Below are 23,196 nucleotides of genomic sequence, written 5' to 3' on the forward strand. Positions count from 1 at the left end.
TAGATTATAAATCTGAAGAGAAGAGGAAATAAAATACAATTTAATTTGTTAATAATATTATCTACCTAGAGACACAAAGGGATGGCAAAAACTGTAGGGTACCTAGGAATAATTATAACAGGAGTCTCAAGTTCTTTACTAAGTTCATTTAAAATTTTACTCTATATCTTTGTTTTATAAAGACTGAGGAATGTTTTATCATCTTCAACAATGGAAATACATAACAGTTCAATGTAACGATTATCTATAAATTGATATTTGAATTCAATTTAATTTATTTCAAAAAATTTTTTGAAATATTTATATAGAACATTGGCCAACAAACGATGACCTGTGGGCCAAATCTGACCCATTGTCTGATTTCTTAAATTAACTTTATTGGAACAAAGCTCTGGTTGTTTGTTCGAATATTGCTTATGGCTGTTTTTTTTGGTACAATGGCAAAGTTGAGTAGTTGTTACAGAGATCATATGTTCTGAAAAGTCTAAATATTTACTACTTGGACTTTATAAAAAAAGATTGCTAATTCCTGATATAGAAGAACAAAGACCCCAAATAGGAGAATGTCATTCCTAAAAAATGATCATGTATTTAAAACTGCATATATTTTCATGCATTTAAACAATTAACACTAGATAGAGTGTTAATTGTTTAAATGCATGAAAATATACAGTTTGATCTCACTAAGAGAAGAAACAGAAGACTAAATCCCAGATTTAAGCAAATCTACACTTACAGAAAAGAAGGATGTGGAGGTAGTTGCCGTTGGAGTACAAGTACATGGGAAGGGGGTGGATTGAATTTTTTGTCTTAAAGATGTTTTTATTATTTGTTTTTTACTGAGTGTATCTCTATTTCAAAAAGAAGATGATAAAAACAGAAAAGTTCAGCCTCTGGATAGGATTTTTGTCTCTTCTCTCTTCCTTCTGGAAGCTGAATGATCACTACGTAACCTGCCTCTCCCCTTTCCTAGTGGTCTAATCAGAATTATGACATCTTACTAGTTCTTCACTCCATGCACTAAAGAGACAACAATGCTCACATCTGGGCCAGAGTGCCGAGGCAGAGGCATGGGTACACTTGCCTCCCCACGTATTGCCAGGGGCTGTGGGAGGCAAGTCTTCAGGCCTAATGAGTTTAGGGGGCCTGCAGGGATAGCTGCATTCTCTGTCCTCCGCTTCTGATTGTATGCTTTGAGGCCAGTGCCTCAGTGAAATTTTACAAGTTCTGTTTGCCATTGTTTCTTGTGCAGAAATTCCCCTAAGGGACCTCATACAGCTGGGTGCGTCTGGTTCCCAGGGCCAAGTATCCACTCAATAACTCCTGATTATCACCACATTTCTAACACCATCAATAAAAAGCTCAGTAAACTCTTATTTTCTATCAACAAGTAATATATAACACACACACAAGTAATATATAACACACACACACACACACACTCTGTGTGTGTGTGTGTGTGTGTGTGTGTATGTATGTGTATATGTATGTATATTCTGGGACTCACACAATTCTTGGAGGATTCCATTGTCCTTTCTAGCTTATGTTTGAATACTTTGAACATCAAGTATTTCTCTAATCTCATGAGAAAATCCATTCCATTTTAAAATAGCTTTAATTATAATGAAATTCTTTCCCTCAGGGAGCTGAAACCTGCCCATGCATGACATTTACCCGTGGGTTATACTTTGAACTTGAAATCCAACACACACAAGATCTTCCCTGCAGGAAAGATGTTCACATGACTAGATGGCTGCTGTGTGGTCAGAGCGTTCTCTTTTCCTGGTTCATCTTTCTGGGTTCTTTCTGCTGCTCCTTTCTGTCACCCCATCTTCCTGCACATCTATTCTTTATCCATGATTCGACTCATCACCTTGATTTGTTTAACTCTGGGCACAGATTCCTGGCCTTCTCTCTGGGAAAATGACTTGTTTCTTGTTCTTTCCAATCTGTGGATGAATATTGAAGATCTTGGTCTGTCACTCTGGAAACTCATGGAACAAACCCCAGTGCAAGACACCCTGCCTGAAGATACATCTCCCAGTGGTAGGTAAGGCATGATTCCCTAAGAAACAGGTCCCTGGCCTTTGACCAATCAGTTGAGAAGTATGTGTGCTCTTGGCCGTTCAAAACCTTATCAGAAAGAGAAATGGTGGTTTGTCTTTAAAAGAGACGTGCACGCTCCGGTCCTGAATCGGGCTGGGTGAATGATTCCGTAGCCCCATTCACTAGGCTAGCTGTGCCTGTGAGCAGCCAAATTGGAAAAGGCTGCTTCTCCTGCTGGCTGCTTAGTCTCCTCCCATTTCATGCTGTCCCCCATTCAGGCAGTCACCTTGGATGCCTGTGTGGCTGAATAGACCTGGCCTACAGTTGGCCATTTTCAATGTGGTCCATTTGGTTTTATTCCCAACTCATTTTATTATTGATTTCTCTTAAGAAGCAACACCTTACTCTGCTATTGTCTAATTACTTGATAATCAAAGTAATGCTTTCCTCAGTTTGTCTGCTCTGTTCAAAGCCCCTGTCATCAGTGAATATCAATGGCTAAGCCAGAGGGATGCTGTTCCCTATAAATATGTATTGGAGATGGTCAAAGTGCAACACAAAGCTTTTCTGGCATGTGGTGAAGTGGATAGCAACAACCTTCCACACCACAATTCTCTATTTCTATTATTTGCCAATATGTAATACTTAATAATAAAAAACCTTTAAAGCCTTCACTGTTTTAAATAGTAAAAAGTCTCTAGTTTCACTTGAATTCAATATATTGCTTGTCTATTTCTTTATTTCGAATCCTAAATACACTGTAACTTTTCTACTGTTTCATTTGGTAACGTAGTTTTTCTCCAGTAGGGAAGCACCAGATGTTTAAGCAATAAAACTTGTTTCCCAGATGTTCTACTTCTTTAAAACTACAGCAGCTAATTCACCTACATGTGAAGACTTTTGAAAAATAGATCTTGCCGTCTTCAAATAGCAAATATAATTCTTCCTCCCACTTAAAAAAAAATTGGTTATATATCATCCCAGTTAAATGGTTGATGGCAAACAATTTGCCTTGCAGTCCCAGCTATTGGACTCAGAGGTGGCTGCATGAGAAACGTGACACCACGGAACTGAAGTGTTCTCCAAGTCAAAGAGAAAACTAAACACACATCCTTGTCTCTGACGACTGCCGCTGCAATAAATTTCATTCTGTTTCTTCCTGGAAAATTGACTAGGGTTTTGGAACATGAAGGCAAACCACGTTTGCCTTCCATGTGCTGACCACGCTGCCAAAGAATTCCCAGAAAGAGGCAGAGAGGTGGCTGACCATGGGGATCCTTTTCTGCCCAGCTCCACGGTTGGATCTGTGCTGCGTGTGAGGACTGCTGGGGGAGGGAGTTGAGTCCAGGTGGAGAAACCCCAGGTTGCACTTTAGCAGTTTCCATAGTTCCCGTATGGCCCCATTGTCTTGGGAGATTCTATTGCCTCACTTTCATTTTACCCAAGAAAATCACTGCAGCCTTCTTAGAACTCTACCCCAGTGGAATCCTCTTCTCTCCATATTGTCATCCTGTTTGTTAGCTTCAGTGCAGGGAGAACTAGTTTCAGGTGTCAGGAACAGAAGTCCAGGAGCATCAGGCGACTCCAAATCACTCTACCCTGGCAGAGGGGAACCACAGGATCATAAAAAAGACATGCAAATGAAACCACCACTCTACAGTTATTCACCTTTTAAGACATAGTGCCAGTCTCTGTGGAACAAGACAGAGTTGCAGGAACGAAATAGTCAGAGGTGTCTCCGTCCTTTCCAAAATAGCCATGAAATTTCAGTAGGAATATAAATTATGAATCAGATCTAATAAAGTGTAATGGCTGGATACTTGCTGTCATTAGAAAGGAAAGCTGCAAATGAATACTTGGACATATTCACAATTAGGTAAAAGACAGCAGATGATTTCTAGACCCTAAACTAGATGAAAGAACTTATAATGTCCCACCAAGCCTAGGTAATTTAAAAGCAAAATGTGCTGTTTCTAGTTTCATGTGTTTTTTTTATCTCATTGACAAAGCATGCTTCCTGTACAAAGCAATGAAAACAGAAATCCTTCAGGGATGGCAATAGTAAAAGCTGATAATTTAAAATAACTAAGGATCACTATCATTATTATGATTGATACATCCTTCCAAATGCTTTGGTGATATTATCTCATATAACCTTCCCAAGAACCACATTAGGCAGGATACTACTATTAACCCTGTTTTTTAGAAACTGAGGCACACAGAGATTAATTTGACCAAGATCTCAGAAAATAAATAAAATGAGTCATTTAGGATTTCATTACAGGGAGGCTCTAGATTCGAAGAAAGTGTTTAGAATAGAACTCTCAAAGAAGATTTAAAGGGAATTTTAGAAAAATCAGGAATCATTAAAAGAAACATTACATTAGAGACATGAAGAGGGAAAACTGCCTGGAATGTTTTTGAAGAGTGTGTTTTCCAATCATTTTCTTCAATTGATGTCTCCTCTTGATAACGCCTTCCTATGACATTACATTACACTTGGCAGTAAATTTAATATCATGTCTAAATTAGGTTAATGTCATTTGTAGTGAAAATTATATTTTAGTCTAGTTATTCTGTCAGCTTGATTGTTAGGTTTTTATTTAAATGATAAGGTGAAAGAATGTGTAGAAGATATAGAATATGCAAATAACCAAATGTATAAGCTTAATATAATTGACATTAATCCTGTACCCAAGCATTACCATAGATTTCTTCAAGTAACTATAAAACATTTATAAAAATTAACCATGTACTTCTTATGAGATAAATCTCAAGATATTTCTTTTTTTTTTTTTTTTTTTTTTGAGACGGAGTCTTTATCTGTAGCCCAGGCTGGAGTGCAGTGGCCGGACCTCAGCTCACTGCAAGCTCCGCCTCCCGGGTTCACGCCATTCTCTGGTCTCAGCCTCCCGAGTAGCTGGGACTACAGGCGCTGCCATCTCGCCCGGCTATTTTTTGTATTTCTTAGTAGATACGGGGTTTCACCGTGTTAGCCAGGATGGTCTCGATCTCCTGACCTCGTGATCCGCCCATCTCGGCCTCCCAAAGTGCTGGGATTACAGGCTTGAGCCACCGCGCCCGGCCTGAGATAAATCTCAAGATACTTCAAAAAGTAAAATAAAACATACCATAGTCACCAATCACAATAAAATTAAAATTGATATAAAAAATAAAAACAAGTCTTTGTAATCTAAAAAAATTCTCAATGGTTTTAGGATAATAACATTAATTATAATAACATTTTCAAAATATAATTAGAACTATATGATTAAAATAAAGCATTGCAATAATGTATTAAGTGAAAATTGTATTAGATGAAACTTTATACCCTTAAAAACTTATTGAGGTACAAAAATCGTAAAAATCAAAGAGCTAATTGTCTACCACAAAAGTTAGAAGACTAGCTAAAGAATAAATTGAGCCAGGCACGGTGGCTCATGCCTGTAATCCCAGCACCTTGGGAGGCCAAGGCGGGCAGATCAGTTGAGGTCAGGAGTTTGAGACCAATACACTGAAACCCCGTTTCTACTACAAATATAAAAATTAGCCAGGTGTGGGGGTGTATGTCTGTAACCCCAGCTTCTTGGGAGGTTAAGTCAGGAGAACTGCATGAACCCCAAAGGTGGAGGTTGCAGTGAGCAGAGATTGCACCACTGCATTGCAAACTGGGCACAGAGTGAGGCTCCGTCTTAAAAAATAAAAATAAATAAATATAAGTAAATAAATCAATTGACATTAAAAAAGAGACAGTAAGAAACTAAAATAAAGAAATAGGCACTAAAATAGGGAAATAAAACAAAACATTGATAATGTCAAATATATATGTTAATGATATAGATATGTGGTTATAATAACATAGACAAAAGAAGCATGTATTGAAAAAGTGGTGACTCATGCTTGTAATCCTAGCACTTTGGGAGGCCAAGGCTGGTGGATCACGAGGGCAAGAGGTAGAGACCATCCTGGCCAACATGGTGAAACACCGTCTCTACTAAAAATACAAAAAATTAGCTGGGCATAGTGGTGCGTGCCTGTAGTCCCAGCTACTTGGGAAGCTGAGGCAGGAGAATCACTTGAACCTAGGAGGGGGAGGTTGCAGTGAGTTGAGATCATGCCACTGCACTCCAGCCTGGCAATAGAGTGAGACTCCATCTCAAAAAAATAAAACAAGTACTATGAATAAAACAGGCCAATTATAGGTCAATCACTCTCATAAATATACATTTTAAAATTTTAACACAATCTTGATAAACCAACACAAAATATCCAAGAAATGTATTTTGTTTATTATCAAGGTTGATATATCTAAAACATCTATGACTGTAATTTGCCATATTAACAGGTTAAAAGTTTACGTATTATATAATATATGCACACATTATGTATATATTAAGAAATATATACATATGTAAACATAACATAACCATGTCAATACATACAATATAGCCATATCAATAGATAGGGATAAAAGCTTCATAAAGTTAAATGTCAGTACATGATACAGAGGGGAACTTCTTTTATAGTTAAAGAGTACCTACCAAAATCCAAAGCAAACATTATATCTAAAACAAGAACAAGACAACAAATACTAGGTATACCTACTATTTTTTCAATGTCATCCTGAAGAACCTACCTGGGACAGCAACAAATTTTTATTGCAAGCTGATCTAAATTTTTTCCATAAGCAAATCCCAAATAATTCACTAAGGGATTATTGCAATAAAAAAGAGAGTTTTACAAGTTTGCTGAAAATAAGAAACATCTTTAAAAATAAAAAAAATGTGTATTTTTGTATACCAAGAGCAAGAACAATATAATTTTAAAAAACTGCATTTATAATATCAAACTGCAACAAACCTAAGGATAATAAAACATAGCTGTGGAGAAAATTTTAACACTTTCTTGCACATTAAAAAAACTGTAACAATGAAATATTTTAGCAAGTTCAATGATATAAAATTCAGTATCTTAGTGTTGTTAGTTTTTTCATATTGTTTTATATACAGTCTCAAATGCAATTCCACTCAAATCCTAATTAGAATCTCATATGAAAAGACAAGAACCAAACAATAGTTAAAAGATAAAAATTGAAAAGATGTTTTTATTAAAAAATTCAATCTTTATATAAAATTACAGAAAATAAATAATGTTTATAAGGATACAAACATAGATATAAATGGAACATAAGATAGAGACTCCAGAAAAAAGCTCATGTCTATGAAATCTAATATTTCATAGATTGATCATTATGATCATGCTGAAAGATGTAGCACTGAATTAATAATACTCAGATAATTTCTATCCATATGGAAAAGTAAATAAATTTAGAACTTTATCACACAAAACATAAAATTCAATTCCAGATGGATTAAAGACTTAAATATTAAAGGTAAAACTTTAAAATATTTAAAAGAAAATGAGTATGTTTCTATCATCTTGAAGTCACTATAGATTGCTAAACAAGATGCAAATATGTCAAATTATCAAGGGAAAGACTGTCGAACATCAATCTCTTTAAATTAAAACCTTCTGTTGTAAAACTGTGATAAGGAATGTGAAAGACAGTCTAAAGTACAGAAAATATTTCCCACATATCAACTATAAAAACTCTAGTACATAGAACACATGAATAACAATGAAAGAATGAAAATGCTGGATAAATTAGTGTTGGCTAACTACTGGAACAAATACTCTAAAAATTTCAGTGACTTAACACAATACAGTTGCATTTGGCACTCATGTTTCATTCTGATTTCTCCTTTGACTTGTGACCTTCCAACTGGTGATTCAGAGAATGAGTCCCTTAATAATGACTCACCGTAACCTGGAGCCTTAAATCCTTCACTAGATCTAGACTTTGTTGCAGGATGATACTATAGATAAGATTTGGAGAAGAATGAAAGGAATTTTAGGGACAAATCTTGGGAGCAGTACATATCCACCCACATTTCATGGCCCAGGCAAGAATTCATAGACAGATATATATACGAACACAGACACATGGACCACAGCTACTTGTTCAGGAAGACACAGAGAATTTGGTGAATGAACAACTACAATCAGAATTTGTATCGCAAATACTTGTAGTCCAATGGAAAAATGAATAAGAATCATGATATAAATGTTTCAGAGAAGAAAAGAAAGTGTCCAACAAAAATATTTAAAATATTTTAACCTATTTGTAATAAAATAAATGTATATTAAAATCGTAATGAGTTAGCTAACATTTAACAGCCACCAGAAGAACAAAACCTTTTCAAGTTATGTTAAGAATGTGAAGCAATATAAATTCTTACATAGTGACAGTGTCAGTACAAATGGATATCACCATACTGGAAAACAATTTGAATGTATCTAGTAAAGTTGAGGGCATGCCCCAAATCCCACTCATTACCTGTCATAACCAAAATAAATAAATTTTTATTTTAATATTAAAAACTCTAAATATTTGAAATGGTTATTAAGAAGAACTCAGATAAGGAAATTGCTGGGTACTCACACAATGGAATTCAATACATTAGTGAGAAGGAAATAAACATCTACCCACAAAAATGTGTGTGACTATCAGCAATATAATATGGAGTGGAAAAAAATTGGTCACAAAAGTATATGCACAGTCAAAATTATATTGCAATACACACAAACCCACACATTATAACCCTAACAGAATCAAAAGAATGATAAAAAGGCATGCAAATGGTTCTTTTTGGGGGCACATGTGGGGGAGCATAACCAAGAAGACAAGAGGCTTTCAATAATTGTGATGTTGTTATTCCTTAAGCTGAATGCTGAGTATATGCTGGTCCATTTTATTACACATTATACATATTGCACTTATGTATACTTCCTTTTATAAGCATATAGCATTTTTTTAAGTAAATGCTATTGGTCTAGATCAGAAAAAAGTGGCTAAATACATAGAAAAGGAACCTTGAATAGCCAAAGCAATCTTAAGAAAAAGGCAACAAAGCTGCCTGCATTACATTACCTGATTTCCAAATACACTGCAAAGCTATAATAATCAAAACAGTATAGGTATTGACATGTAAATAAACATATAGACTGGTAGAACTGGTAGAATAGACAGCCCAGAAATAATCCCATGCATTTACAATCAACTGACTTTTGACAAAGTTGCCAAGAAAACAATGAATAAAGGGCAACGTCTTCAATAAATAATACTGAGAAAATTGACTGTCTACATGTAGAAGACCAAAATTTGACCCTTATCTCACATCACATACACACATCAACTCAAAATGAATTAAAGACTTAAATGTAAGACCTGAAACTATAAACCGACTAAAAGAAAATATAGGGGAAGAGCTTTATGACATAGGTCTGGGCTATGGTTTTTGGAAGGTGGTAATATACCAAAAGCACAGGCTACAAAATCAAAAATAGAAAAATGGGACTACCTCAAACTAAAAAGTCTTTGAACAGCAAATGAAACAATAACGTGAATTGGAAAAAAATAGCAAATTATGCATCTAATAAGGAATTGATATCCAAAATACATAACAAACTTAAACAACTCAATAGTAAGAAAACAAATAACCCATTAAAAAATTGGCAAAGAATCTGAATAAGAATTTCTCAAAAGAAGAAATACAAATAACCAACAGACATATGAAAAAAATGCCAAAATAACAAATTGTCAGATAAATCCAAATTAAAACCACAATAAGGGCCAGGAGCTCACTCCTGTAATCCTAGCACTTTGGGAGGCTGAGGCAGAGAATTGCTTGAACCCAGAAGGCAGAGGTTGCAGTGAGCTGAGATCATGCCACTGTACTCCAGCCTGGATGACAGAGCAAGACTCCATATCAATAATAATAATAATAATAAGCTATTACATAATATATGTTAGAATGGCTATTATTACAAAGATGAAAGGTAAGTGTTGGTGAGGATGGGGAGAAAACAGAACTCTTGTACACTATTGGTGGGAATGCAAATAGTATAGCCACATGACAAACAGTATGGAGGTGCTTCAAAAAATTAAAAATAGGACAATCATATGATCCAGCAATCCCACTAATAAGTGTTTATTCAAAGAAGTGACATCAGAATGTCAAAAAGACATCTTTACTCCCAAGCCAATTGTAACATTATTCACAACAGCTAAAATACAAAATCAATGTAAGTGTTCATCAAAGGATAAGTGGACAAAAATGTGGAATATATACCCAATGGAATACTATTCAGCCTTTAAAAAGAATAAAATCCTGTCATTTGCAACAATGTGAATGATCCTGGAGAACATTATGTTTAATGAAATAACACAGACATAGAAAGACAAATACCACATCCTCTCACTTAGATGTGGAAGGTGAAAAATGTCAAACTTGTAGAAGCAGAGAGTTGAATGGTCGTTACCAGGGGCGGGAGGTGTGGGTAATTGGCAAGGTTTTGGTCAAAGGATACAAAATCTGAGTTACATAGAAGTAAGTTCAAGAGATTGATGTATAACATGGTGTCTATAGTATTGCACTCTTGAAATTGCTAAGTAAGTAGATTTTAAGTGTTCCCACTACAACAAAAAGAAAGAAAATTTAAAAAGGAAACAGAAAAGTTTTCCAGATATTAGACCTTAACTAGAGAATAAAATGAGATGCAAATCACAAGGGTTGGCACTAGCTTTAGACAGAAGAGGAAAGGGTTTCTGAGTTATAAGCAAAGGGAAAGAAAAGGAAAGAGTACACACAAACACAGATAACTATATAGGATTAAAAGGTATGAAGTAAGAGGTACGATGTTGTAATGATGAGGACATGATTTGGTAGTTTCAAAAGTGTGAAAACCATTTGCAAAAGTCATTTTGACATCCGGCTTCCAGTCCAAAATGTGAAGAGTTGGAGGTCATGTCCTTTAATTCTCGCAACACTAAGAACGCTGAAAATCAATTCTCTTGAGATCCTTCAGATAATCAAGGTCTCATCACATTCTACGGTCCCTAAAGCTGGAAAGACAGGAGGATACGGAAAGTCACAGCTCATCAGGAGCACCAACCAGTCAGAAGCGCTAATGGAGCCAGCACTGGTTGAGAATGCTGATAGGGTAATAGACAAATTGCTGAACTGGGGTGGGCTAGCTTGGGAGATGAAAATCTCTGGAGGCCTAGTCTGAATAAACGTTAGAGTTTTAGAGTTTTACCTCTAGGTGCCATATCTCGTTGTCATTATGAATCTTATAGAAAAATGCCCTTACATTTATGGCAGGGGAAGGAGAAAGATAGGCATTTTAAAATTAGCCCGGAATATTGTGTATTCCTATAGAAAGGACTGCACTCAGTGGGAACTATTTTAAGAGTTTAACTGACACTGGGGAGGGAATGATCCAACTCAAGCTTTCAAATATGGGGACCTTCCCATTTCCATCCTTCCCATTTCACCTGAAAGTTGAAATAAACAAAATAAAACAAAAAAAGTGAGAAGTGCTTGTGAAGGTTGCAGTCCAGGGACATAAGTTCAATAAAATATTGAGACCTAATTACAGAACTACAGAACACTTTTTCTACCTCCCCACTGGCCCCGTCTTACTACTCGGTGGATGGGCCCTGTATAGTAACAGAGAGAAAAAACTGCAAAGCTTGGTCCCCTACTTCAAATGAAGCTCAAAGGAAACCAAAAACAACAGAGGATACAGGAGTAAGACTCCAGGGGAATTTTAGTTTCTGACACTGACGGGTGCAGCAAACAGTCAACACAGCCTAACTTAGAACCAGATAAAAATAAAAGAGTACTCTGAACACCTATTGAACTCAGCTTCCTTTCCTGAATATATCGTGTCTGTCAGTTGACAAAAATTTACAAGGCATGTAAAAGACAAAAAACACACTGTGAGAAAGATGTAGACAAATCCACTATTATACTTGGAGACCGACCTCAATACCCCTTTTATATTAATTGACAGATCCAGCAGGCAGAAATTCAGTAAAGTTAGAGTGCAACTGACCAGAAACATCAATCAACTGGATACAGTTGACATTTATAGAATCCTTTATCCAACAACAACTGAAAACAAACTCCTCCCAAGTTCACATGGAACATCCTCCAAGAATCTGGGTCACAAGACACATTTTAACAATCTAAAACAAGGGAAATCATGTAAAGAATGCTCTCAGCTGGGTGTGGTGGCTCACGCCTGTAATCCTAGCATTTTGAGAGGTCGAGGCGGGCAGATCACCTGAGATCAGGGGTTTGAGACCAGCTTGGCCAACATGGTGAAACCCCATCTCTACTAAAATACCAAATTTAGTTGGGCATGGTGGTGGACACCTGTAATCCCAGCTACTTAGTAGGCTGAGGCAGGGAGAATACCTTGAACCAGGGAGGTGGAGGTTGCAGTGAGCCAAGTTCGCACCACTGTACTCCAGCCTAGGTGACAAAGCGAGACTCCGTCTCAGAAAACACACACACACACACACAATGCTGTCAGACCACGGTGAAATTAAACTAGGTATCAATACATAAAAGATAGCTAGAAAATACCCAAATATTTGTCAATTAAACAGTACACTTCCAAATAACACATAGACGTAAACTGACGCAAGAGATTATACAAATACCTATTGAACTCAAGAAATGAATATACAACGTATAAAAATATAAACACTATAAATAATAAATAAATAAATATACAATTTATAAAATTTTGTGAGATGCAGTGAAGGTAGAGCTTAGAGAGAAATTGATAACATTGAATGTAAACATGAGAAAAATTTAATGTACATATTCTAAACTTTCACCTTAAAACACTAGAAAAAGAAGAGGAAAGTAAATTCCAAATAAGCAAAAGACAACAAATAATAAAAATTCAGAGTAGAAATCAATGAGGTAAAAAATAGAAAATTAACAGAGAAATCAAAGTAATGGTAACCAAGAGCTGTTGCTTAGAAAAGATTAATAATATTGATAAATCTCTAGCCAGAAAAATTAAGGGGGGAGGGATAAAAAGGAAACATACAGATTGCTAATTTCAGAAATGAATGAGGAGCCATTCGAACTGATTGCATGGGCTTTAAAAAATAATAAAGAAACACTATTAACAACTTTTTACCTATAAATTTGATAACTGGAATGAAATAGACCAGTTAGTTGAAGACTCAATATACTAAAACTCACACCAGGAGAACAGATAATCTAAATGGGTCTACATTTATTACAGAAATTACATTAACAATCATTAACCTTCCAAAACAGAAAACAGTCACCTAGATGGTTTCATTTGTGAATTCCATAAAATTTTTAAGGAAGAAATTGTATCAATTCTATATAATCTCTTATAGGACACTTTCTAACTCATTCTATGAGACCAGCATTACCATAATCCAAAAAAAAAAATAACATTACTAGGAAAGGGAATTATAGATGAGCGATTATCTCTCATGAATATAGTGGCAAAATCCTCAACAAAATTTTAGCAAGTCAACTCAAACAACATATTTTAAAAATTATACATTGCTATGATTTGAGTATTTGCTTGCTACAAAACTGATTGAAGTTAAATCCCCAGTGTGCAGTATTGGCAGGTGAGCTCTTTAAGAGGTGATGGGTTCATAAAGCTCTGCCCTCATGAAGGGATTAATCTATTCATGGATTAAAAAATTAATGGATGAATGGGTTATTGTAAGAATGGAACTGGTGGCTTTCTAAGAAGAGGAAGAGAGACCCAAGCAGGCACACTTAGCTCCCTCACCATGTGATACCCCATGCGGCTTCAAGACTCTGCAGAGTCCCCACCAGCCAGAAGGCTGTCACCAGATGTGCCCTCTCAACCATGGACTTCCTAGTGTCTTAAGAAATAAATTCATATTCTTTATAAATTACCCAGTTTCAAGTTAAAAGAAAAAGAAAAAAAATACTAAGACACACAACATATCCAACTGGGATTTATTCAGGTATGCAAGCCTGAGTCAACATTTGAAGATTAATTAATTCATCACATCATCAGGCTAAAGAAGAAAATCATATGATCAGATCACATCAATCAGTGCAGAAAAATTATGTGACAAAACTTAACACCTATTCATGATAAAAAGGGAAAGAAAATTAGAATTAGAGGGGGACTCCCACAACTTCATAAAGAACATCTACAAAAACCTCTAGCTAACATTATTCATAACACTGAAAAACTAGATTAGTTTCACCTAAAACCAAAAGCAAGCAAGAATGTCCCCTCTCACCAACCAATCCTATTCAATCATTAAAAATACAAGCTAATACAATCAGTAAAAAAGGAGATAAAAGATATACAGATTGGAAAGAAAAAAATAAAATTATGTTCACAGAGGATATAATTGTATTAATCTAGAAAATACCTAAAGGTGACCCAAAAACCCTCCTGGAATTAAAAGCAATTATAACAAGGCCATAGAATATAATGTTAATATGTAATATTTAATTACTTTCCTATATACCAGACATAGATTTTGAAATAACATGATTTACATTAGCATAGAAAACATATAAGACTAACATAATATCAATAGGATCCATATTCATAAAACTGCATAACTCTCATGAAAGAAATCAAGTGAGATCTAAATAAATGGATGCTTTATCAAGTTCTTGGATAGAAAGATTTATTAGATTTATTATTAAAAATATCAATTCTCCTCAAATTGATATATAGACTCAAGCTAATACTAATCAAAGTCCCAGCAAGTTATTTTGTCAATATTGACAAATTGACTCTAAAGTTTATAAGGAGAGGTAAAAGACCCAGAATAGCCAACATAATACTTCAGAACAAAGTTGAGGAACTACCTACTTCAAGACTTACTATAAAGTTACAGTGATCACAACAGTGTGTTGTTATCTAAGTAATAGACAAATTGTTCAACAGACAGAAGAGCAAGCGCAGAAATAAACCCACACAAATACAGTCAATTACAAAAGTTTGGCAAAAGACAATAGCTTATTCAGTGGAAAAAAAGAATATTGTTTTCAATATTTGATGCTAGAACAATTGTACATCCACAGGAATCTATAAACAGCTCTTATACTTTTCACAAAAATGGATCACAGACCTAAATGTAAAATGCCAAATTAGACAACTTCTCGAAGATATCATAAAAGAAAGTCTAGTTGACATAGGGCTGTGTGATGACTTTTTAGATACAACACCAAAAACATGATCTGTGTGAAAAAGGGTGATCATATAGATTTCATTAAAATTAAAGGTATACTCTTCAAAAGACACTGTAAAAATAATGAAAAGACAAATCACAGACTGAAATAAAATCTTTGCAAAAATACATACCTAATAAAAGATTGGTATAAAAATACACAAAAGCTATTTTAAATTAAGCAACAAAAAACAACCCAATTACCAAATGGGCAAAAGATCTGAACAGATGTCACATCAAATAAGATATATAGATGGCAAAGAGACATATGAAAAGACACACATGGCATATGTCATCAGGGAATTGAAAACTCAAGTAACAGTGAGATGCCAGTACATACTCATTAGAATGGCTAAAATCCAAAACACTGACAATATCAAATGCTGATGAGGACAGAGAGCAATGGCAACTCCCATTTATGTTTCTAGGTATTTATTAAATGAAATGAAAGCTTATGACCACACAAAAGTCTGCTGACAATTGTTTATAACACTTTATACATAACTGTCAAGAATTAGATGCAAACAAACTGCCCATCAATAGGTGAACTGATAAACAGCAGTACGTTTGTATAATTGACTATCATTCAGTGATAAAGAGAAATATGCTATCAAGCTACAAAATTACACAGAGAAATCTTAAATGCATTTTGCTAAGTGAAAAAAGCCAGTCTGAAAAGACTAGATGTATGATTCTAAGTACAGTTTACCCATGAACAACATAGGTTTGAACAAGTTCAAAAAATATGCATATCTTTTACAAACATACTTGGATGTAAAACACATTATTTGTGAAATGCAAAACCAACATACATGGGAACCAGCTTTTCATATACACAGGTTTGAAGGGGCTGACTGCGAGACCTGAATATGCTTGGATTTTGGTATATACCAGGTTCCTGGAACCAATTCCTTGCGTATACCAAAGGACGACTGTATATGACTTCTGGAAAAGGTACAATTCGGAAGGCAATAAAAAGATCAGTCCATGCTGAAGTTTACGGGGAGTGAATAAAAAAGGTGAATAGGTGAAGTGCAGGGACTATTTGGGACACTGAAACTATTTTGTATAATACTGCTATGGTGAATACATGACAATATGCATTTGGCAAACCCATAGAACTATACAACACGGTGTAAGCTATGGACCTTTTTAAATAATAATACACTAATATTCTTTCATCAATTGTAGCAAATTTACCACAGTAATGCAAGAAAGCAATAATAGGAGAAATTCTGTGAGAGATGAAAGATGATATGTGAAGTCTTTGCCTTTTTTATACAAGTTATTGTAAGCCTAAAATTTCTCTAAAAATATGTCTATTAGTTTTAAAATAGTGATTGCTTGTGTCAAATTCAAGTAACTTAGTAGGATTATTCACAAATTTTGACAGTCCATTTTTGTTTGGTAATAATTTGTGGCATTTTTCACTATCTTCTTATATAATTCTTAATTTATTTGCTGTGAGTGAGGTTTAACCCAATGAAAGAAGACAGAAATCATTTAGGCCTGTGAGTATAGCAGATAGAGTTAACACAAAAGATATATAGTAAGAGGAATTGAGATGCTTGTAAAAATTTACTGAAGTAATGGACCATAGAATCTAAGCCAGAAAAGGGAGGCAGCTTACAGATTAAAGAGAAAAGTAAAAGATTCTATGGATTGGAAGGATCCATCATATTAAAGAATGGTAGTATTTGGCATAGTTAAAAATGTAGTTAAGAGGGTTATAGCCCTAAGTGTAAAAAATAATACATGGGTTTACAGTGTCTATAATTTTATAAAAACATGCATCATACACACATACATACAGAAATGGGGGAGTATAGACTAAAATTTCTTACAAAAAATTTTAAGTAATATACAAAATACTCTACCCTACTAGAGGGGCTGCTTAATTTCACATCCGTTAAATGTCAGCTGAATTTAGTTACTTAATTCCGAAAAATACAGTATGGGAAGGGAAAGACAATAACTTTGCAGTGCAGACAAAGACTACCTTATGTCCTTATGCGAGTAATAATTACTACCTTCACCAGTATTGTTATGTGGATGCTATGCACCTCCAGACATGGTGTGGTAGAAGGGCATTTCAGCTCTACAATATTCTTTCTCCATAAAGTTTGTCTAATCATAAGAAAAATGTTTATACAACTCAAATGATGGAACATTCTACAAAATTCCTGGCCAATACTCAAAATTGCTGAGGTCATGAACAACAACAACAAAACAAACAAAAAAGACTGAAACAGTGGTACAGTCTCCAGGAGCCTAAGGAAATGATGAGTAAATGCAATATAGTAAGTGGATTGGATCCTAGAACAGAAGATGGACGTTAATGAAAAACTGGTGGAATCCAAATGAAGATTGGAATTTAATTAGTAACAAAGTGCCAGTGTGGGTTTCTTAGTTTTGACAGATTATCACAACGGCTTAAGATAATAACATTACATAAACCAAAACTGAGTGTGGCATATATGGAAATTTTCTCTAATACCTTTACCACAGTTTTGTAAATGTAAAATTAGCCCAAAATAAAAAAATAGTTTGCATATTTTAAATGAGAGCAAATGGGGAAAATACTGTCTGATTTTGGAATTCTAAGTTGTAATGTGAATCGGTTGCTTAAGTAAGATGGATTCACTCATTTGGAGAAGGGAAATGTAAGGTAGTGAGAAGGGAGAAGATTGCTCTCTTCAGACAATATGGTAGTAGGGCTGATGTGGAATGAAAGACTGTATTGCAGATGACAGAAATTGATGAAAGATGGGGTGTGACTGACATGTCAGTTGATGACAAGAGGTAGAATAGCTTTGTTCCTTTTGTAAGGGCATGAGAGAGGTAGTTGTCTGGAAGTAGAAATGAAGAGCAAGGACTTGTACCCACTATTCAACTTTGTAATTGATGCAAGTTTTGAAAAAGGAATTAAAAATGGAGTGGGAGTGGTGTCACCATTTGGGAAGGTTACAATGGAGGTAATGGCTGGGGAAGAAATCAGGAAAGTCAGAGAAGTAAAGGAAACATATGGAAAAGATTACTCAAATTATGGTTGCCAGATTCACAATAGCTCTGTGATTCTTGCCTGTTGGTATTCATGATTTTTATGTAGTCTTCTCCCATAATAACTAGTGCTCACTTGTGTCACTGTAAAAGAAAACTAAATTTCAGGGCCCTCTAAATGTATTATGCCAAGAGAGAAGTTAACCCTGGCGACTGAGTCAGTAGCATATCTGCAATTTTGCTTCTCAAATTACAGCTTCACTCTCCTGCTCATTGCTCTAGTTCTGTAAGTGACTAGATGAAACCAGAGAGCAGACTTCCTTGCTTCCAATCACTGGTCTTTGTTACAGCTGCCTCCTTTATTGTCTTCCACCAAACTAAGACCACATAGTACAACAGACTCCATGACAGTTACAACTTCAATGTGGAATTGAGACAGAGCAGAGACTCCCTTTTTTAGGGGCCTGGAGTCCCCAAGCATGAGAGTTCCTTCAAGAGAAATTCTAGGCACCTAACTAGTCCTGAAAAGTAACTAACCAACTTGTTAAATAAGAAATAGTAGCCTAAAACAATTGTTAAATAAGTTAGAATCTTGAAGATGTTTTCTTTCCCCTTAGAAACTAAAGATAACATCTTAACCTATGTCACTGAATTGTCTGTCAGAAGTTCAGACCACCATTGAGGACCCCCCTGAATTGATCCACTGGCACACGGACCCTGGAGAAGGTGGAAATTAGGACTAAATTTTAAATATTGCCTTTTGTTCTGTTTCTTTCTAAGGAGCTTGGAGAAAGCCACCACCCCCCCCGCCCCCAAGAAGTTCACATTTTTCTACTGACCTCCAAATTTTTAAATGAAGCTTCTCTTCTTCAATCAATTGCAAATCAGAGGATTTTTAAATCTGTCTACAACCTGTAAGCTCCCACTTCAAGGTACTGAGAGGAGGGACCAGTTGGGCTTCCCGGGTGGAGTAGGGGCTCAGAAAGCTGTGAAACTCACTCATTTCCTGCATTAGGACTTACTTCGGTCCTGGATGAATAATATTGAAGATAGATGCTTAAACTATTCCTAATACCAGGATTTGTGCATGTGTTTTCTTCCGTAAGAAAGCTATCAACAGAGAAAATTTTGCTGTAAGTTTCCATGTCTTTCTCTTCCTCTCTCCCTTCCCCTTCCCCGAAACTAAGGTAAAAGGAATGTTAACTGCCCGTTTTTCTGTAACCAGGAGACTTTATCTATACTCCCAATCCCAAATCCTTGTAAACATACTTTGTAAAGTCCTGTAAGATCCTATCTCCTTTGCCATGCCACTGCAAGGCCAGAAAGTAGATAAAACCTAAGTTGCAGTTCGGTTTTCCTCAAGATCTAAGACATGTCAGGAATGCCTAATTGTCTTTGTTTCTCCCTCTCGTAACATCTTACCGCCGCACATATTTCCTGCCTTAAAGAGTTTAAAAGGCAATCGTATAATTTAACTCTGGCTACCCATTCGGAACCCCTTCCTTGCTGTGGAAGCTTCGTACTTTTACTCCGCCTCAATAAAGCCTACATCTTTTTCTCACACTCGGTCCCTGTCTCTATCACTCATCATGGTCAGCTGCCACAACAATTCTTTGGCATGGCGAGGCAAGAACCTGAGGCGTTACAGTATCCTATGCTTTTCCAAAACCAAAGTGTTACTTCCATGTATTGATTTAAGATTTTACCTGTAGCTTCTGCTTTCTGACATTTATCCCAACTTTAAAAACCCTTCTTCGCAAGCCATCGGGGAGGTCAGGTTTTAGGCAAAAGCTGCCGGACTCTCCTTGCTTGGTGCCCTGCAACAAATGCCTTCTTTTCTATTGTTGCAAAAACTCATTGTGGGTATCTGGTTTTACTATGCTGGGTGAACAGACCCCAGTTCGCCTTTATAACAGAATGTTAATTACATCTTTCCTGAAAGAAAAAGACCACCTCGACGACTAATAAGATTTTTGTACCTATGCATGAAGTCCTGCATAGAAAATGTTTGAAATTCTGTTAAACTTCCTTCAGCTTTGTCTGGATAAGCAATCCCAAGCCTCTACACTTTCTAACACTGATTTCCCTTCTTTGGAATCTGTGCTTCCTGGGTGGCTTGTCCTCGAACTTTGTGCTTAAATAACTCTCTTTAAACTAGATTCTGACCTTTTTGATTATTTTAGGTTCACAGTCACCAGTAAAGCATTATAGAAATAATGTGTGAGTTCTGTTAGGCCTAAAAGATTACAGATTCTACCTCGCTGTAACTTGTGTCACTGACTGAGGCAGCCAGTTGACCGGCCAAGGGCCCTGTGGAAAGGCACCGTGGAGGCGTTGCTATTCCCTTCAGCAGCCACCACTGCTTCCCAGAATCAGAAGGAGCCACTGGGAAGCAGAGTCTGCACCCGGCCCAGCCTTCAGAGAACTGCAGCCTCCTGCAACTCACCCAGGGAAGTTGCTGCCTTAGTAACTGTACTAAATGACTATTGTTTATACAAGCCACTACATTTTCTGTGTAATACATGAAGATTTACTGAAAAATCAACTGGCCAAAGGCAGTGAATAGGAGAAAAGATATGAAAATTTTTTAACAAGCATGGTGTGGTCATGGAGTGACTACCCCATAACCCAGTGGTAGCTTATACACCCCTTTTCATAAGGAAGTGGCGAGATGAAGAGTGTAGACAACTTTTTGGAGGGGCAGAAAATGACTGACTGACAGGAGAATGAATGGGCCAGGGAGACAGAAATCAGTTTGTAATGATTCTCTCTGGAATTTGAACAAGCCCAAGAGGCAGATATTATCTTGTGAAACAGTCCATTCAAGTTGGTTGCATTCTGGGGATAGACAAAGGGATTTCCGAAAGGAGATGAATGATAGTTGGTGTTTTGGGGAAGAAGTTTTCTTGCTCACCTCAGGAAATTCCAGAGAGAGTCCCTCCTGCTGGTGCTTTGAGAAAGAGGATCCGGGAGGTGGGGAAACTTCAGAGACAGACCTTGGTTCTGAGGCTGATTTCTGAGGCCTTCCCATTTTCAAACCACTCAGCAGGCTAAAGCCCATAATTTGGGGCATTGTTTTCTGCACCCTAATAGTGCTATGTATGCACAGAGAGCTCAAGGCCAGTGTAAGGAATGGGTTCATTATGGAGTCAGGGCACAACCGGAAGATTCCAGAGGCGGGGAGAGTTTGGAAAAGGAGTTTCTTGAATGACAAAGTAAGGTGATTGTTTCAGCAACTTGAAATATTCCTTTCCAGTCTAACACTTTGTGATTCAATTTGCTTTTATTGGTGGGAAATACACTCCCTCTGGAGTTTACTGTGCAGAGAGTTGGCCTTTGATGCCGCAGATTGATGCTATGATTGATGATAAAATAGTATTTGACTTAAGCTTTTGTTGTCAACAAACCTCATGGAATGTTTTTGTTTTTTTCCTTTTATTTGGGCCTCATTGTAATTTAAATCAGCTTCTCATTGTGCACTGCAGAAACCTTGTTATATTGTTTTTTTTTTTTTTTTTTTTTTTTGTGAGAGCTACACTTTGGTTTCATTGTACTGATAAGACCTACAAGTGTTATGAATATGTAACTCCCAGGCAGAATCTGGATGAGGTTCAGTGAGGGCGGAGAGATTAGGCCAGAAAGGCTTTTACAGTTGTGTGGTTAGAAAAACTATAAAATCAATAGTTTACTTTCTGACTTATTTTAATGCTAATAGCAAATAGAATCACAAGATTGTTAGGATACTGAGAGATCCTTTGTTCCATTTAGTTTTCCTTCTTCGAGCAAATTGGTGAGAATCTGACCTGTTTAAAAGTACCTTAAGTGGAAACTCTATTCAAGTTTAAGAACTGAAAAATATTACCGGACTAGCCAAACTCGGGTCAGGCTCCGAACCTTCTCCTAGGCCTATGTGTGGACTTCCTTAAGAATCTAGTTTCAACAAAGAACTCTGTGAGTGTCTGATGGGTTCCTCTTGCCCACTGCACAGATAGAATCGATTCATCCAGACAGAGGAATTGCAATAGAGAAAGAGTTTAATATACATACAGTCAGCGAAATGGGGGACTGGAGTTTTATTACTCAAATCAGCTTCCCAAAAATATGAGACTAGGGTTTTTTAAAGACAGTTAGGTGAGTACAAGCTAGGAAATGGGAATGCTGATTGGTTCGAGATAAAACCATAGGGAATTGAAGCTGTCTTCTTGCATTGAGTCATTTCACTGTCATAATTTTGTCACTGTTATAACTTTTGCAAAGGCAGTTTCCACCCTGCTAAGTCAGTTTGGCAAGAAGCCCCTCACCCTCAGTATCTGATTACTCCCTCGGATATCTGATAGTTTTCCTCATCCTCCCCCAGGTGATGTCTGATCACCCTGGCCTGCCTTCAGCAAGAGTCCTGTTACGCCAGATAAGTAGAATCCCCCTTATCCCTTGTTCTGTATGGTGAAAATAAGGAGATGGTGAAAGTATGATTTCAAGAGTCACACAGTTTCTTTTCATCCAAAGAGAATTTTTCTTAGGTTTGCAATGATTAAAAGGGAGAAAAACATGAACAGACTTCACAGGGAATACCCTTTAGAGATGAGGTACATTAACCACATAGGGAGTGAACTTCAAAGTCATTAAAATCCAATTGCTCAATGAGGACCCAAGCAGGTCTTTGTGCAAAGATTCCCGATGATGCGGAAGGCCCCTCATGCTAGACAGAGGTGCTAGTGCTGGCAGGCAGGCTCCCAGGCTCCCAGGCCTGCTGCTGTCTAAGGTCTGGGCATTCTGGAGGCAGCCGACAGAGGGCAGCCTGCCTTACCTAAGCTCTTAAAGTGGCTGTCACTCTCTTAGGTTTATGTATATTTTTAAAATGTTTGATTGTATAAATTTACGGGGTACAAACGTAATTTTGCTACATGAATACATTGCATAGTGGTGAAGTTAGGGCTGTTAGTGTATTCAGCAGTAGAATAATGTGCATTGTACCCAATAATTAACTTCTCATCATCCCCCACTCCCATTCCCAC

The 23,196-nt window shown here is 36.5% G+C and overlaps 1 protein-coding gene across 1 annotated transcript in view; it reads right to left on the reverse strand.

Annotated features, from left to right (window-relative positions):
• LOC126951481 (calmodulin-1-like) overlaps positions 1-18,986 on the reverse strand; it is a 1,062,071-nt gene extending 1,043,085 nt beyond the window's left edge. The window contains exon 1 of the mRNA XM_050785619.1: positions 18,980-18,986. The gene's annotated coding sequence lies outside the window, so the exon portion shown is untranslated. The remainder of the gene's footprint in view (positions 1-18,979) is intronic.
• Between the last annotated feature and the right edge of the window lie 4,210 nt (positions 18,987-23,196).

This window comes from Macaca thibetana, chromosome 3, assembly GCF_024542745.1.
Source record: "Macaca thibetana thibetana isolate TM-01 chromosome 3, ASM2454274v1, whole genome shotgun sequence".
Taxonomy (NCBI): domain Eukaryota; kingdom Metazoa; phylum Chordata; class Mammalia; order Primates; family Cercopithecidae; genus Macaca; species Macaca thibetana.